The sequence below is a fragment of the Uloborus diversus genome, chromosome 10, assembly GCF_026930045.1.
Source record: "Uloborus diversus isolate 005 chromosome 10, Udiv.v.3.1, whole genome shotgun sequence".
NCBI classification, from domain to species: Eukaryota; Metazoa; Arthropoda; class Arachnida; order Araneae; family Uloboridae; genus Uloborus; species Uloborus diversus.
Genome location: NC_072740.1, coordinates 62832904 through 62848963, shown reverse-complemented (window position 1 = coordinate 62848963; position 16060 = coordinate 62832904).

Genomic DNA, 16060 nt, shown 5'->3' with positions numbered 1-16060 from the left:
ACAGACAGATTCCAAATGAACGGAGCAAAATAAGATAACGTAGTAAATCGAAGTTTTTCATTTTTAGTACAAAATATTTGACAATTTCTCCAGCCCTTTTAGGCGATGCAATTCAGGTTTTTCTGTATTAAAATGTGTGTATCCAAGTTTTACGCCTACTTATCACAAGGGTAAAGGAGATAAAAGCACGGTATCCTTGAAAAATAGAGGTCCCAATCACACAGCAAAAATTGAAATTGCTTGCGAAATCAACCTCTTTTCTTTGTTTTCTGTCCTACGGCGATAAAATCACCAGCTTCTACCCAGGCACGCAATCAAAACGAAATGGGAAGATTAGGAGCCGCAGATTGGGCGTCTGGAACATTGGGCGCCGAGCATATTAAAATTGCCTGGAACGTTGGGCCCAATTTGCGGTGCCCAATCTTCCACGACCAAGTGTGTGTAACCACATACCAGTACAAAAAACACATACCAGGGCAAAGAAAATCGATAAATCTGAAATTTATGAATTCTTAATGCATTAAGAATAACCAAATCCTAACAAATTTCTCATAAAATATGAAAAACGCAGTTTAATAACGTAGCAGGGGCCTCCGTGGCTGTGTGGTAGAAGCTTTATTTTCTAAGCCGAATGTCGTGGTTTCAATTTCCGCCGATGCCCTGGGTATTATTTCCTTCTCTTGTGCTGTAAATCTTTCCTGTGTGTATCCGGAGGCACATAGTATGTAGTCCTCTATGTGTGAAACTGTGTAGTTTCTGAATAAATAAATAAATAAATACCATAGCAGAAGATAGTAGCAGACAAGCCTTGCGTTCGACGAACCTCACCGGTCTACCGGTAAGTACCGGTAACTTATTCTATTCAAGAGTCAGAACTGACTACAACTGTATTTATGTCGAGGACTGCATACTAGTGCCTTGCCTCCTGGTAACTTATCACAATGCTCTATGAACAACCGGTTACCGCACCCAGTTACCATTCTAAGCTGTTGAGTAGTTGATTGGAGCACGTGATCAAGTTGGTTCCGCTTTCTTTCCTATTTGCAGCGTCACCTATAGGGCAGTAGCAGTCAGCTGCTTTTTGCATAGCAACGGAACCTGGCAACCGTTCCTGGTGGAGGTGGACAAGCAACCTCCAGTTCGCCGTATTAGCTGCATGTTATTGCGAGTGCAATGTTATTCTTTTATGCTTTTTCTTTGTATAAAAAGCATTCTGAATATTGTCAAAGCCATAATAACGAGGAAAAACTGAAAAAATCAAGATAATCAGCAATAAGGACCAATGTTTATTGAGTAAAAATGAGCTTTCAACAAAGCCATCTGACGTGACGGACTTGAATCCTGAATTATTCGATTTTTGGCTTCAGTGCCAATGCATTAGAAGAATTTAAAGCGTACTGAAGTTTAAAAGCTTATTACCTTTTCTCTTGTGGATGTATTTCGGATTTTTTATGTGTAAAATTTCGGCGATATATGTGCGGTGACTGAAACGATAAGTAAAAATCATGTTTAGCATACCGGCGTCTGTCCAAATATTTTTGCAATGACCTTGTTTTGTGCGCATTTAATTACATAAATATAAAATTCGATTCATTTTCTAAAGGATTGATTTTTGTTTCGAATATCATATTTTCTATGAAATTGATCTCAGAATTTATGCTAAACTTGGTCTCCTAAGAAATACAAAATTTTTAGTGCAGTTTTTCAAGAGCAGATTAATTGTTGAATTGTTAGAACTTCATGAGCAAAAAAAGACAACACACCAGAGACAGATTCAGTTTTCACACTTGCTAATAAAACTGAATTATTGGTGAACATTTTAAATAAATGGAAGAATAGAAGAAATTTTTGGCTCTCAAAAACTAAACATGCCTTGACATAAAAGTAGTACAAAGCATAAATAATAAAATAATTAGTGTTTTTACTGTTTAAAATACATGCTGGATATTGAGTATGTATATTATTTGCAAAGATAAATGATTATTCTGATTTTGAAATATTGAGAAAAACTTCCTTTGCCAACTTTTCAATCCTCTGAATATTGATAAAAGTTATCCTTCTAGTACAACTCAGATTTATAACATGAATTGTGGAGTATATCTGCTAATTTGCATAGTAAGTTTGCAGTCATGGAAGTTTTTAGACAGACCTGTCATTTAAGGATCAACTGCTCCCCCCCCCCCTCAGGCTTGTCATTTCGAGTTTTCCAGGGAGGAGCAAGCAATGCAAAACCATTTACATGTAAAAACATTAATTTTTCAATGGCCAGCTTTGAAAAATTAATGTTTTTTTCATAAAAGAGCGCAGGTTTTGTTGTTTTCCAACAAAAACTTGCATTAAATATAGCCCTTTGCCCCCTCCCCGAAAAATTCAAAACGACAGGCTTGTTTTTTGAATTTTTACAACAGTCCTAAATAAACTGTTATTTATTGTGGTAAATTAATTCCAATTCGTAAAGCAATATGTGATTCCATTTTGAGCGGGATTCTTTTTTGTAGTTATTGTAGAAAATTCGTTTTTGATCTCTTAAATACTTGGTTTTAACAAGGCGGGTAGGTTCGTGCCAAGCCTGATCAGTGCCCTTGTGCAAGTGTCTTTTAGGCACCTTTATGCTGTGACGTTCAGGAAAATTTGGAGGTCTAGTCTCTGCCCATACGTAAATAGCATACGTTAATCGTGACGTCATCGCACGAGCACATCGTATCGGACGCTAGCAACTTACGCACTCACCGTACGTACGGTAACTGCGGTAGTCTCTGCCCAAAAATACCGGAAGTTCGTTAATACTCACTGGGATGTCGAACGTACGGTAAGCATTAAACCACGCCTTTCTTCCTGTCCCTGTAAGCCAATGGAAAATTAGAATCGTTGACATGAGAACGCTCAGGAGACGAGGCTAGCCTCAGTTGTTTTGTTTTGATTCTCCTTCCGACGTCTGCTTTCAATCATAGAAAGATGGAAAAAAAAATTCTTGTTATTACTTACACCACTCGGGTACCCAAATCAGAAAAAAAGGGGCACAAAAGAAGAACCTTTTGACCTAAGAATCATAATGATAATAAAAAAAAGCATTTTTGTTGGAGTTTTTACCTTTTTTTTTTTTTTTGAGCATTCAGTAACAAATTCCTAAAATTTAAAATATCAACTAGCAAAGAAAACAAAGCAATGGAAGGTTCTAATTAAATTCATTTTTAATATTTCTTCATTGATCTGTCAATATGATAATGAAATTACAAAATATTCCTAATGTAGCGAAATATCATTCTTTGAAACATTATTTGGAATTGTTTTGTAAATTATCAAAATAGCTTTAACACTAAAATATTTTTTAAGAATTTGGCTCAAAGTACTTTTGTGCCAACTCTCAAATAAAAAACAGGCATTTCTGGCACCATGGACATATTCACCGGGGGGGGGGGGGGGGGGGCATTTGTCAATGGGGAGTTTGAAAGTGTATACATCTTCTTCCAAGTACATTAAAAAAGAAAAATTACTGGTGTTGAGTTAATACTGCTATCATTTTAGAATTGCATTGCTTCCAAAATCTTGGGGGGAGGGGGGGGGGCTAAAAGACCAGTCCCCAAACTGTCCAAATTATGGCCCTGCCCAGGAGGACACTGAACTTTAATCTTTGGGAGGAAAAAAAGTCTTCAATTATTTGCCGAATGGAATGCCACAAATATTGTCGCTGAATGAGGATAATTTTACCTAATAAAACTCCTAATTTTGCTGAAGCGGCAAAAAAATTTATCGAATAAGGAAAATTTTGGGAGGTCACAACGACTTTGCATTGGGACTTTCCTGGGCCTGCCCTCCCCTTCCATGTTGAGATGGTGACACCCTTGTCTGGCTCTAATCTTTAAATTTTAGGCCCCCCTGGCAAAAAATTAGCAGAGCCCCTAACTGGCTACTGGAGTTCTAAGCCACTGAAAGCCGGGGGCCCATTTAGTATAGTGAGCCGCCCCGCGCTGCAGGTAAGTAGATCTGGAGCAGGGGCTAACTGAGCCCAGGCCCAAGGAGTTTAGAAACCCATCTCTCTTTAAGTATCCAATGAATGAAATTTAATTTGTATTTATTAGGCTTTACATATGCAATTACCAAAAAGAAAAATAATTGCTAAAATGTTTTTTCATGAATTTCTTTCTATTTGTAGTTTGAAAATTAAAACATCATTCAGAACAATTTGCATAACAGATTATCTAATAGTCGATAATATTAATTTCTGTGACTGCCTGTCCCTAACCGCTTCTCCTCTGAACTGGAAATGTCTGCCAAGTCAATACTGGTACTGTTGAATACATCACACTCTAGGATTCCCCGTACCTACCATTTTTGTTCTAAACTGTTGGATGGGGACCTGAAGACAGCTGTTTTTTGATCCAGGTCAGAAGACGAGTAATCTCTGGTCTAGCACTCCCAGAGGTATTAATTCTTTGAAGGACTTTGACTGCGACATATTTAACTTGCCCCAGTCACCATTAACAAACATGGAAGATCTTTGACCGGCTGACATCGGACCTTGGACCCTTCGGGTAAGCAGGGGTCCTCCCCCAAGAGCAAAAGCTCCCCCCAAAAAATACCTCTCAATTTTCTCCCCCCCCCCTTCCCTTAGAAATTCAATTGGCGCAGTCTGTACCATGACCCCTTCTGTACCATAAAATTTTATAATTCAAGCTTTATGAGAGCTACAGAGCTGTATTATAACTCACTTTGAAGAGAAAGACATGCACTTCAGTTGAATGTGTAACTTAAATACTTTTCGGGGGGAAAAATCCCCTTTCCCAAAATTTTCAAATTAAAAAAAATTGAGAATAGTGTCATTTTATAAAAAAGAGCATGATTTTTACTGTATTTTAGTGAATAGGGCCAAACATTTTCAGAGTGGGACTACAACAAAATTTTAAAAAGTACATAATTTTAAAATTATTGGAATAAAAAAATGTTTAACTTACAAATCAGAGATGAAAGATAATGAAATTATCTTTAAAATGCGCTATTGTACAGCTCTGTAGTTCAAAAAAAAAAAAACTTATAACTAGTGATGTGCTGGATCGTTAAAAGTTCAGATCTGCGGATAGGGATCACTAGTGTCTAGATCAGTGAGAACTACTTGTGGGTCAGTACACGTCAGAAACTGAAAGTAGATAAATTTTAAATCGTGGAGCAACAAAGAAATTGCTATTACTCGCAAGCATAAAGGTTTAACATTGAACTCAAAATTTTCTTTTATTGTGTAAACAAGATTATAACTCCTACTTGGAAATTCCTAACAAATATTCAACGCAGAAAATTTCATTCTTTCAACTAGTCCCAATATTTAAACGCACATATATAAGATCTCACTGTTCAAACTGCGAAAAACACTACGTTGGTTTTTAATTAATATCTTCATTAATTCATAGGTGTCCACCAAGGGAAGGTCAGACTACGGCATTGAAAATTTTAGGAGGGTTGTTTTCAAGGGTATTTTTCTCTGTTGTATTTGGGGAAGAGGTGGACACCCCTGGGTAATTAGTGTTACAAAGATGAGACCAAGCTAAGAACACAAAGGTCAAGTCACCTTTTGAGCGTAAAAAAGAATGAACAAAATCGTTTCATCTGTTTGGGAGCTACGATTCCACAAACACACACAAATATACATGTCAAACTTATTATCTCTTTCCTAATAGAGTCGGGGTTTAAAAATTAACTTTTTTAATTTCTGAAATGATACCTTATTTAACAAAATGAAAACACTTAACTTACATAGAATTTAAGAGTGTTTCATGCCTATCTATATTTAGAATTCAAATATGTGTCGAAATTTAGGAATATAAAAGATTTGTTTAAGATCTGGAAAAAACAGATAAGGATACACATCTTTATCTTCCCTCGGACATCCGGCATAACACTAGTCAGGATTTTTTTAAGCCAATTTTTTGTAAAAATTATCCTACAATATTTGTTGCAACTGTTCTGAGCCCACTCTGAACATTTGGGATGCATTCATTATAATACATTACAAAAAAAAACCCTGAATTTTTTTTGAGACACAATGTCAAAATTTAAAATTGTGAAAAAATATTTTTATCTGAAATATTTGTGTTGTTACACATCAAAGTAAGGCATATGCAGTTTTCTTTAAAATGAGCTATTATGCAACTCTGAAGCTCCCATAGAACTTAAGTCAGGTATAACATTTCAAAACACTGCCGGGAAAATAGTGTTTAACAAACTCAGACATTAGTTACAGATCAATTGTGTAAGATAGATTTTTTTTTAAAGTTTATATACATTTGAGGTGTCAGAGAGTAGTAGGATTTCGCAAAGTTTCTTGAAAATCTGAAACGATCAGCTTGAGAATTTTGTTTATTTTATTGCTTGGTTTAAAATGGAATGACCCACTTACCTGTCGGAAAATAATCTGTATACAAACAAAATCAACAGCAAATTTCGTAGGGCCATGGTGCAAGATCTTTTACTTCACTCTTATCAATAAATATAAATGAACGCTAAGAATTAAAAATGATGTTGTGTTTGTAGAACAGTGACGAAGAATGTACTCGCAAATTAGCTGGTAACCCTATATACAGGAGGGAAAGCAATGTTTCACTTCTGTGGCGTTAATCACTTAACTTTTGATCTATTTATAAAGTTTGACAAACCTTGCATCAAAAATATCCAACGCGTGTGATGATTCTTCAATACTTTTCTTTCGATAAGTCCAATAGTTCAGCAAGTTTCATAAAACTCATTGCGCGGCGAATACAGCAGCCATCTTTGTTTTGACTCTTAAACGTACGTACGAAAGGTTTACGCCAGAAAAATCATGGCGTTAATTTACCGTACGTTCGCGTTTTGGCAGCTGCCTTTTGCGTCCGGTAAGAAAGGGCAGAGACTAGCGAATTTTGTTGCGTACGTAAAAGTGACGTCACGGGTGGGCGTTGCATGCGTTAAATTTTTACGTATTGGGCAGAGACTAGGCCTCCTAGTTAACACCTGTAGTGAGGTTTTGTCGACAAATATAGCGAGGAAAAAATACGGTTAAATTTAGGTGTATGTTTTGGTTCATAGCTCGAAGTTCTCTCGAGTTCAGTAGCTCACCTGAAATGCTAATGCGTTTCCGGAAAATAAAATACAGTGCACCATTTATACTTGCCTTTATTATATGTACTTATCAATTATACGTTTTTTAAATTGGTCCCTGCAGAGTCTAATACACATTAACCTATACTTATAATACATTTTTTTCATTTGTTTGCTTTTTTCATACAGTCCCTTCAAAAGCGTATAAACCATGCTTTACTGTATTCTAATACTGAAGTTAACACCACTCTAAATTTCTCTCTAATCTTTAACTGATGAATAATTAATCAAACTTTCATGACTGTCAAAACATAACAGGTGCTTTACTGTATTCTAATACTGAAGTTAACGCCACTCTAAATTTCTCTCTAATCTTTAACTGATGAATAATTAATCAAATTTTTATGAATATCAAAACATAACAGGGTACTGACTATATTTCAAAATTGAAGCATAATAATATAGAGGATATTTCACCTCAAAAACTGAAATTTAATTTTTTTCCTGCAAAATAATTCTTAGGTACGGAATCGTTAAAAAGGCATTGAATTTAATATCTAAAACAAATGCATTGTGCAAAGCTCTATTTTTTTAAATGCAATATCCAAATAGTTGAAGAAAATGGTGGGGGAGAGGGAGAATTGAGGTTTTAAATTTTTGGTCAAGTGGTCACTTTATGGAGCTAAAAGGTTAACCAAATTATTGTCTACAGTATTACAATATATAAATATTACACGCAAGTAAATAATATGTAATGTGCTTACCATATTTTTATGTATGATAACATGAAGCAGCGAACTTACCACAAATGATAGCTAAAAATCTGAAAAATACGTATTGCACAGATTATAATACAACATATTCACCACAAGCAATGGCACAGCCAAAGGTAGATCCAGTGAGTTAGAACCCTCTCCGAAATGAGAAAGAAACTTCAAAAATGGAAAATGTCCATTTTTTACACGTAATTTTCTTACATAGCACAAAAAAAAAAAAAAAAACTAATTGGAGTGCGTAGAATTCCATATACAGTGAAATCCCATTACAACGAAATTTTCGTTACAACGAACAAAATGTGTGGTCCCATTTTAAAACTTATTAAGATGATGTATAAAACATCTCATTTTAACAAAGACATTTTTTTCAAAAATTTGTTCCAGAAAATATTTTTTTCAACGTCAGTTCGAATATTTTGTACTTAATGCTGTTTTCAGAAACTAAAAAACAACTTTCTCAAGTCGCTATGTGAAAACTCCATTTGTACTTTCAAAACAGCCATTCAAGGTGGAAATGCACTCATACAGGAACATGGGTTTATGTGTGACAACAAAAGCTAGTGTCTATCCAAGCGCTGTTGATTTCTGCACACCAAACGCAAGGCACCTTGCGAATTCGGAAAGGGTTCTTGTGGTCAGTATAATAACGATTATCAATTAGAATCTTTTATAATGTCTACTGGGACCAAATGTCTCGCATAAAAGAAAATAGCAACCCTTTTTGTGATGACGACCAGTGAATAAAAGTTCAGTGTTCAATATTTTAATTTTTTTTTCAGAATAATTAATGTGTTAATTATATTTTAGATTTTTTTGTAACTGTAAAAGTTGCATATTTACGTATATTAGGGTGTAGGTTTGTAAAATTGACACTTTTATAAAAAGTTTTTAGACGATTCCGTTACAATGAAATATTTTATCAGTCCCTTGGAGTTTGTTGTAATGGGATTTCACTGCATTTCTTTTACTTATGTAATGCAAGGATCGATCGAATTTAAAAACAAACTTGTTCCTCCTTTTTTCATTAAAAAAAAACCTAAGGATTTCACAAAACAATGATGTTAGGACTAAAGACAAATATTCGATAGCGATTATGGGAGGGAAGGAATTATAGATCCGGGTCTAGGCCAGACACATAAAGGTGGGGTAGATTATTGCAAGGCCGTAGCCAGGATTTTATTTCGGGGGGGGGGGGGGGGGGTTATAACGAAGAAAGTTTATAGATAAAAATGCAAAGGGCAGAGGCCCGGTAGCAGATGTTAATTTATTCTGTTAAGTCCTCTCTCTCAATTGCCGGACTGTCATCAAATCCATTACAGTTATAAAGGAAGGTACTCTGTTCTAAGGAGAAGAAGTGATTTCTGTGCTAACTCATTCTTTTTTACCTACCCCAACAACTGTTTGATAATTTTTAGGTTATCATAGCTATGGGCTTACAACCCATAAAATTCAACATAATCATAAATTTTTCATATGAGGGGTGATTTTCACTTATAACATATACAAGTCAGCAGTGCTGCAATTAGGAAAAAATGTTTGAGGGGACTCATTAAAACAAAAGGTGGTTTCAAACCAATTGACATCACATTTGCATTTATTACAGTAAAAAAAAAAATATGCTACAACTACAGCATTGTGTGTAAGTATAAATATGTATGTATGTAAAAAGGAGCAATAGAAATTTTATTGGAAATAAAAGTTTTTATTTGAATGTGTTATTTTTGTGCATTCCATTCAAAATTATTAAATTGATTTCGATGATTTTTGAATGATAAAGCATCAAAAAGTTTTTCTCCCACAATGGGCAGATAATTGCAGATACAGTGGAACTCCATTCTGCTGGTCTCTGAAAAAGACTGTACTGATACATTAAAATATTCCGGATTTACTTTACCCTTTTTCAGAAAGTCCACATGATTGTTTTTCTACAAACAGATCAAAATAATTTTTCAGCTACAAGACACAGAATTTTTTTAAAGATAAATGTTTTACAGCTGTTTGAAGCCGCTCTGGCATCCTTTTTGCACTGTCTAATTTTTCTTTGTCTGTGAAAAGGATTTCCTCTGACCGTCCAATATTCCTTCAGGGCAGTTGAGGACTCGAGCTGCTGGTACCCTTCTTGAAATTTTTCCAGCCGTTGGTGACACGTGTCGTCTCATTAAATAACGAATTCCTTCAAGATCAGATTAACTGAACGCCTTTGATGATAATAACGAAAACAAAGAAGATATAATCGAGAATGTCCCCACAGATGATTAAGCAATTTTAAGTACAAAAACTCTAAAGCTATTTACATTTGTAAATGCCAACCAAGAAGTGAATTTGTAAAAAAAATGTTAACGAATCGTGCTATAAATGAAATTGTATCAAAAAACAAGTAAAAAAGTTACACATTTCCCCCCTACTTCATTGGATAAGAGTCCATTTTTAAACAATGTGCTCAGATTTTGAACAAGGCCCTGAATTTTAGTTTTCCCGCTTGGAACATTTTTCATCACTGGTTCTACAGAAAGCATAAAATCAACTTTTCACTAAACCATAATTTTCTATTCATTCTGAAAACTTAATACAGTTATCTCCAGGGTTGCCAGATTTAAGAACAGTAAATACGGGACATGCTGCTAGGTGTGAAAAGGGGGGGGGGGGATATTTTTGCGACGTCGCTGCAAATTCAATCTCAACAAAGCATTAAACCTCACAAAATGTCGCCTAACAAAGTGTAAAAAATCGTTTTCATTGTGAATGACGAAGATGCGCAGGTATATTTCCAATATTGGTCAATGAGGAAAGAAGAAGCAACCATTCGGCTCCTCAGGGGTGCCCCCCCCCCCCAAACTGCAATGGTGCACTCCCTCAATATCGTAAAGATACCCCCGGTCCCAAAAAAAAGCAAGACCCCCCAAAATGAGAAAAATACCCCTCAACCCCCCGAAAGCTTTCAATGGCGCAGTCTGCACCATGACCCCCCCTCCCTAGGTGAACACCCCTGTGGCTCCACATGGTCTGTCGCCAAAACAAAAACATACAAACCAAATCAAAGCGAAAACAATTTTTGCGTTTGTTGCCACATGATTTTCTTATTGCTCATTATTTCATTTTTTGTTTTACTTTATTTTGTTCCATTAAAATAATGTCTCGTTCTGTAAAATATTGTTATCAGCTAGAATACGGGACTTCAGCCGTCCCGTATGGAAGTTCCCCGGGACGCGGGACAATTTTTCAAAATACGGGACTGTCCCTTGAAATCCAGGATGTCTGGCAACCCTGGTTATCTCTGACTTATATGTCAGCACATGGGATCAAAATAAAAATAAGTGGCACATTCATTAATGGAATTCACATTTTAAATCAAATTAAATTTTAAACCAGTTTAAAAAGTTGACACAGATAAAGCAAAATGAACTTAAAATTTTAACACGAACCATGAATTGTTAAGTTTGACTTTATTTCTGTCCATGTGGTAAAAATACATTATGTGGTAATCGTATGGTCTAATTTAGTGAGAAACTTTATATTTAGAATATACTACTATGTTGTTCCGTCTTTGGTAGCAGAAAAGAGTCCATATTTCTGTTGTCAAATTCAATGCATCCTTATGAAGTGCAAATAGTTCTTCCAAATTTTCATACCAACAAGATCATTCGCAGGGCAGAATTTTAAAGACTAACTCTGTCTCTGAACAAATGATCCAGCTAGTGAAAATTTTCCTTGTGTTTCTGATACAACTTTTTGGCACTTCCCATCCGTAGAGAATCATAAAAATCTTAATAAGCTTGCGTTTGCAATCGGGTACGAAAAAAATTACCATCGTAATGAAAAAAATAAAAACGGGGAACACATAAAAAGACTAACATCAATGTAATTAAACAGGAAAGCTCTTCTGATCAACATAATAAAAAACTATTAAATTTATAAATAGATAAAACATTTCAATTAAGGAAATTTATTCATCTATTCTCAGTACTCATATCTGAGTAACATTAAAATATCAGTAGGGGAGTTACACTGAAAGTATTAAGTGCCTGAACATTAAACAGGACCAAAGCCCCCTATAAACGATTGCTTAAATTTTTATATTAAAAGCTGCATTTTTTAAGCGCTACAGGGGCGAAACATTTGCGAGACTCTCCCGGGATTACATTCTTTTTTGATAGAACATGTATTAAGCACATATCCTTTGCCTCTTTTGGGAATTGTCATAACTATACAAACGTTCAAGAATAATAAATTTTTAATAAAGAACATTTAAGCATAAATCCAAGGGGAAATTTTTGACAACATGGTCTGTAGAGTTGGAGGGGAAATAAAAGAGTCCGACAATTTAGAGCCTTTGACTCCGACTCCTTTACCCCAAAATCAGTCCCACTCCGGCTCCGTAGTCCTGATCAAAATTTATTGCTTAAGAAACACTATGAAAATCTTAATAGCAGCAAAACATAACACCTACACTGCACAGCAAAAGAAATAGTATAGAAGGCAACAAATGTCAAACAAACAATTCCCAAAAACAAAGGGAGGAGGGGGAGAGAGTTCATAAAATTTGTGGAAAACTGTTTATTTTGTGACTTTGACTTATCTAATCTCAATGTGATGAGTTTTACTGAGAGGAAAAAGGGCAACGAAGTTCGTTTAGCATGAAATTGAATAGCAACACAACGCGGAGCAAGTCGGTTCAGTGATTATAAAAAAAATTTTAGAATCTAAACATTGCGTATTGTGGTTAAACGTAACACGAAATGTAATGACAAAATTTATGACAAGGCAAAAAAGTTATATGATGAAGGGATGGGAAAAAAAAAGCAGAAATAACACCCACACTACAGACAAGCGAAGTTGTGACTTTGACTCGTCGAGAATGCAAATAATTTTTGATGCAACGCAAACGTAACAACAATAATAGCAACATAACGTAAACATCGTGGATGGGTGAGTGAAGTAAACAAAAATTTAATCTCACTCTAAAAAAGAATCTGTACATAAAATTAACAAAATATTGGTTGTATTAGTCACTTCAACTTATCTAGTATTAAAATAAATGCTCATCAATGCCAAGAAATTATTTGAACAGTGCCTAATTCAACAAAAATTAGATCACACGCAGCATTACGATGTAAAAACATGGAAGCGAAAGAGATGCTTTGACAGCCGAGCGAAGAGCACGTTTAGTTGTCAGCAGCACTTGGAGTTTGTTTGTCCACCAGGATGACGTCGTCTGCTACTGCCCTATAGGTGTGAGTTCATTTGTATGCTAATGATAATAATATATTCAGAGCGCTAAAAATTTTTTTTTTCTTTGGCCTTGTTAATTTTGCCTGAATGAACTGATAATTGATAACAATTTGCAGATTGCACCAAAATCTTAATTATATTAAAATGTTCCCTATCGAAGAAGTTTACAGCAAATGTTGTATAATTGACTTTGAATTCATAGCACCTGTGATAGTTAAGTTAGAGGGGGGAGGGGAGCCAAAGTGAGTGCCCTTGGCTAGTGCATTCTTGCACCCTTTGAACTTGTTCGTTTCCGTTTTTTTCCCTGACATTCATGGCATGCGAAAAATCCGGAAAACTTGCAGAAGGGGTTGCTATTCATATTGTATTGTAATTAACTCTGAATTTGGAGCACTTCAGAAGTGATTGGTAGTTGGGGGAAAGGGTTCCAAACATAACAACAATACAGACGTAAATTAAGATTCAGAAAAAACCCTACGAAAACGGAAATATTTCACAACACAAAAAACAGTAAATCGTGAAATTAAGGCTGCTCTTCAGTGGGGAAGAAAAACGATCTCGCTTGAAAATGGGCCTTTTCTTTCAACGAAAGCAGTGCTCATCAGTGAAGTGATTGACACTTCAACAACCAATAGAACGAACGGTGACCGATGAAAGTGTGGATCATGTGACCTGTCACATTTTGCAGGGGGACAGACCGGACGCTCCCCTGCTGTGCAGAGTAGTCGAAGGAGGTAATAGCTGACGGCGAAATGAAACCGCAGCTTTTTACAGACCCTTCCAGGGAAATTCCAGTTCTTTCCCTCTTGAGTCTTGACTACATAGGTAAAAGAAAAATAACTCAGTGTAAAAGGCGCGGCATTTTACATTGCCGCGCATTTTGCAATCCCGCTTGTGATATTAATTTATTTGCATTCGCACTAAAATTAATTTTTGAAACGAAGATTTTTTTCCCCATTAATGCGGTTCCTGATCTCATCTAGGAAAAATTAACGAATGAATGAATATTTTCAATAAATAAATTTATAAATTCGTTTTATTTTTAGAAAAATGTTCGTTATTGAAAATTGATGATTTCAAAAAAGGAAGGAAAAAAAAGATAGGCTGCATGACCACACTGAATTTTAACGAAATGAACTCCAAATTCTAACCAAAAAAATTTCTTTAAAAATGGATGATCCTACTTAATATATTTGAAAAATCGAGTGCCGAATAAAAGTGGGGACTAACTAGTTATCGGTTGGCGAAATTTTTTCACTTCCTCTGCCTGTTTGCCACTCTCCCCAATCCCATCCGAGTTGGCAGAAAACATTCTTAAAAATGAAACTAGATCCTCTTTGCATAGTTAATACTTGATTGCACAATAAACATTAATGCCACTAATTAGTTACATTAACCTTTATTTGAACTGATAATATTTATATTTTAGTGCTAAATTAAATACTACTTTGTTGGTTAGTTACCTGTTTTACAAATGCAGTGGCGACTAGAAAAAAATGTGGCTACTATAAATGCCTTTTCTCACCACTGGTGACCAGAAAATTCCCCTAATCTTTATCTTTGAATCCTTTTCTTTTTGAAAAAATATTTATTTATTTATCTAATTACTATATGCAGATGAGAAGGCTACGATAGCATTTCTCAAGGGGTTGTTATGGTGAAAGTTCTTTCAAATTGAGCATAACAACGGCAAAGTCGCGGACGGCTGCGGATAAGGATTTCCTGAATTTGAAAAATTAAAGATTTTTCTCTGATCTTTGTATGCAGGGGTGCTCACCCTGCTCCAAGCTCAAAGGCAAAAATCACTCCTTCCCCCACTCTCAATGTTTGTGAACTATCTTGCGTTGAAATTTTGGAATAAAACTAAACCTAGCACTTTTAGAGTCTCAGATTCCCAGTTACTAAATTCGGCAAAATACATGAGGTATTACATACACTATATGACCAAAAGTATTGGGACACTTTCAAAAATTCACAATTTTACAGATTTCTCAAAAAATAAAAGACTAATTGCTCTCTGCTCTGTAATTTTTTTCTCATGAAAAGTATACTCCAGACGTCAAATCCAATAACAATTAAGTCTGCTATTCATTTAGGGGACCAGCAACAAATAATCTGTTCTTATCATGAATCACTCTATAACGATGGCAGGAAAGTGTTGCCAGTTTGCTAACAATCCCTTACCATTCGTCGCCTATCCTAGAATTATAGCAATTCGGCTCATTAGATCGCTGATAACTTTTTAAAATTTAAAGAAATTGCGGTGGAATTTTTTTCATGGATTGTAGGATGTATCTGAGCTTTGAATTATGAACGTTATAAATTGCTATCTTTCGTGCCTGCGCAGTGAAAAATTAATAGCTTTAACTTTTCATATTTCATCAAATTTTCAATATTTTAACTTCAAATTTTATTATTATGTTTCTCTAAAATGCTGTCAAATATTTTAAAAGCTTAGTAACGTTTGACGAAATACTCTGCGTAATATGAGGCTAAAACCTTCAAAAAAAGTTTGCATTTTTGAAAGAAATGCTTATATTTCCATGGGTATAAGAGATACTTTCACAAAAATATAAAAATAAGTTTTTGATAGATTTTTAACTCATTTCTGAAAATTATAGCTTATTCCCAGCAATTTGCAATGAAAAATGATCAAAAAACTTTTTTCCTCAATTTGTTGTCGGTCCCCTAAATGAATAGCAGACTTAATTTTTATTGGAAAATGACAACTAGGGTATACATTTTATGCGAAACAAATTATAGAGCAATTGGTCTATTATTTCTCGAGAAATCCCTAAACATGTGAATTTTTGAAAGTGTCCCAATGCTTTTGGTCATATAGTGTATATAATATAGTGCTTCTACTTCAACACATTGAGTTTTTATTAAAATTTTCTAATAAGTCTTGTGAGTGTCTGATCCTCGTTAGTTGTCATAATAAATATTAAGGGTTGTCCTTTTTCTCAGGAGGCACGAAAATATTACCTACA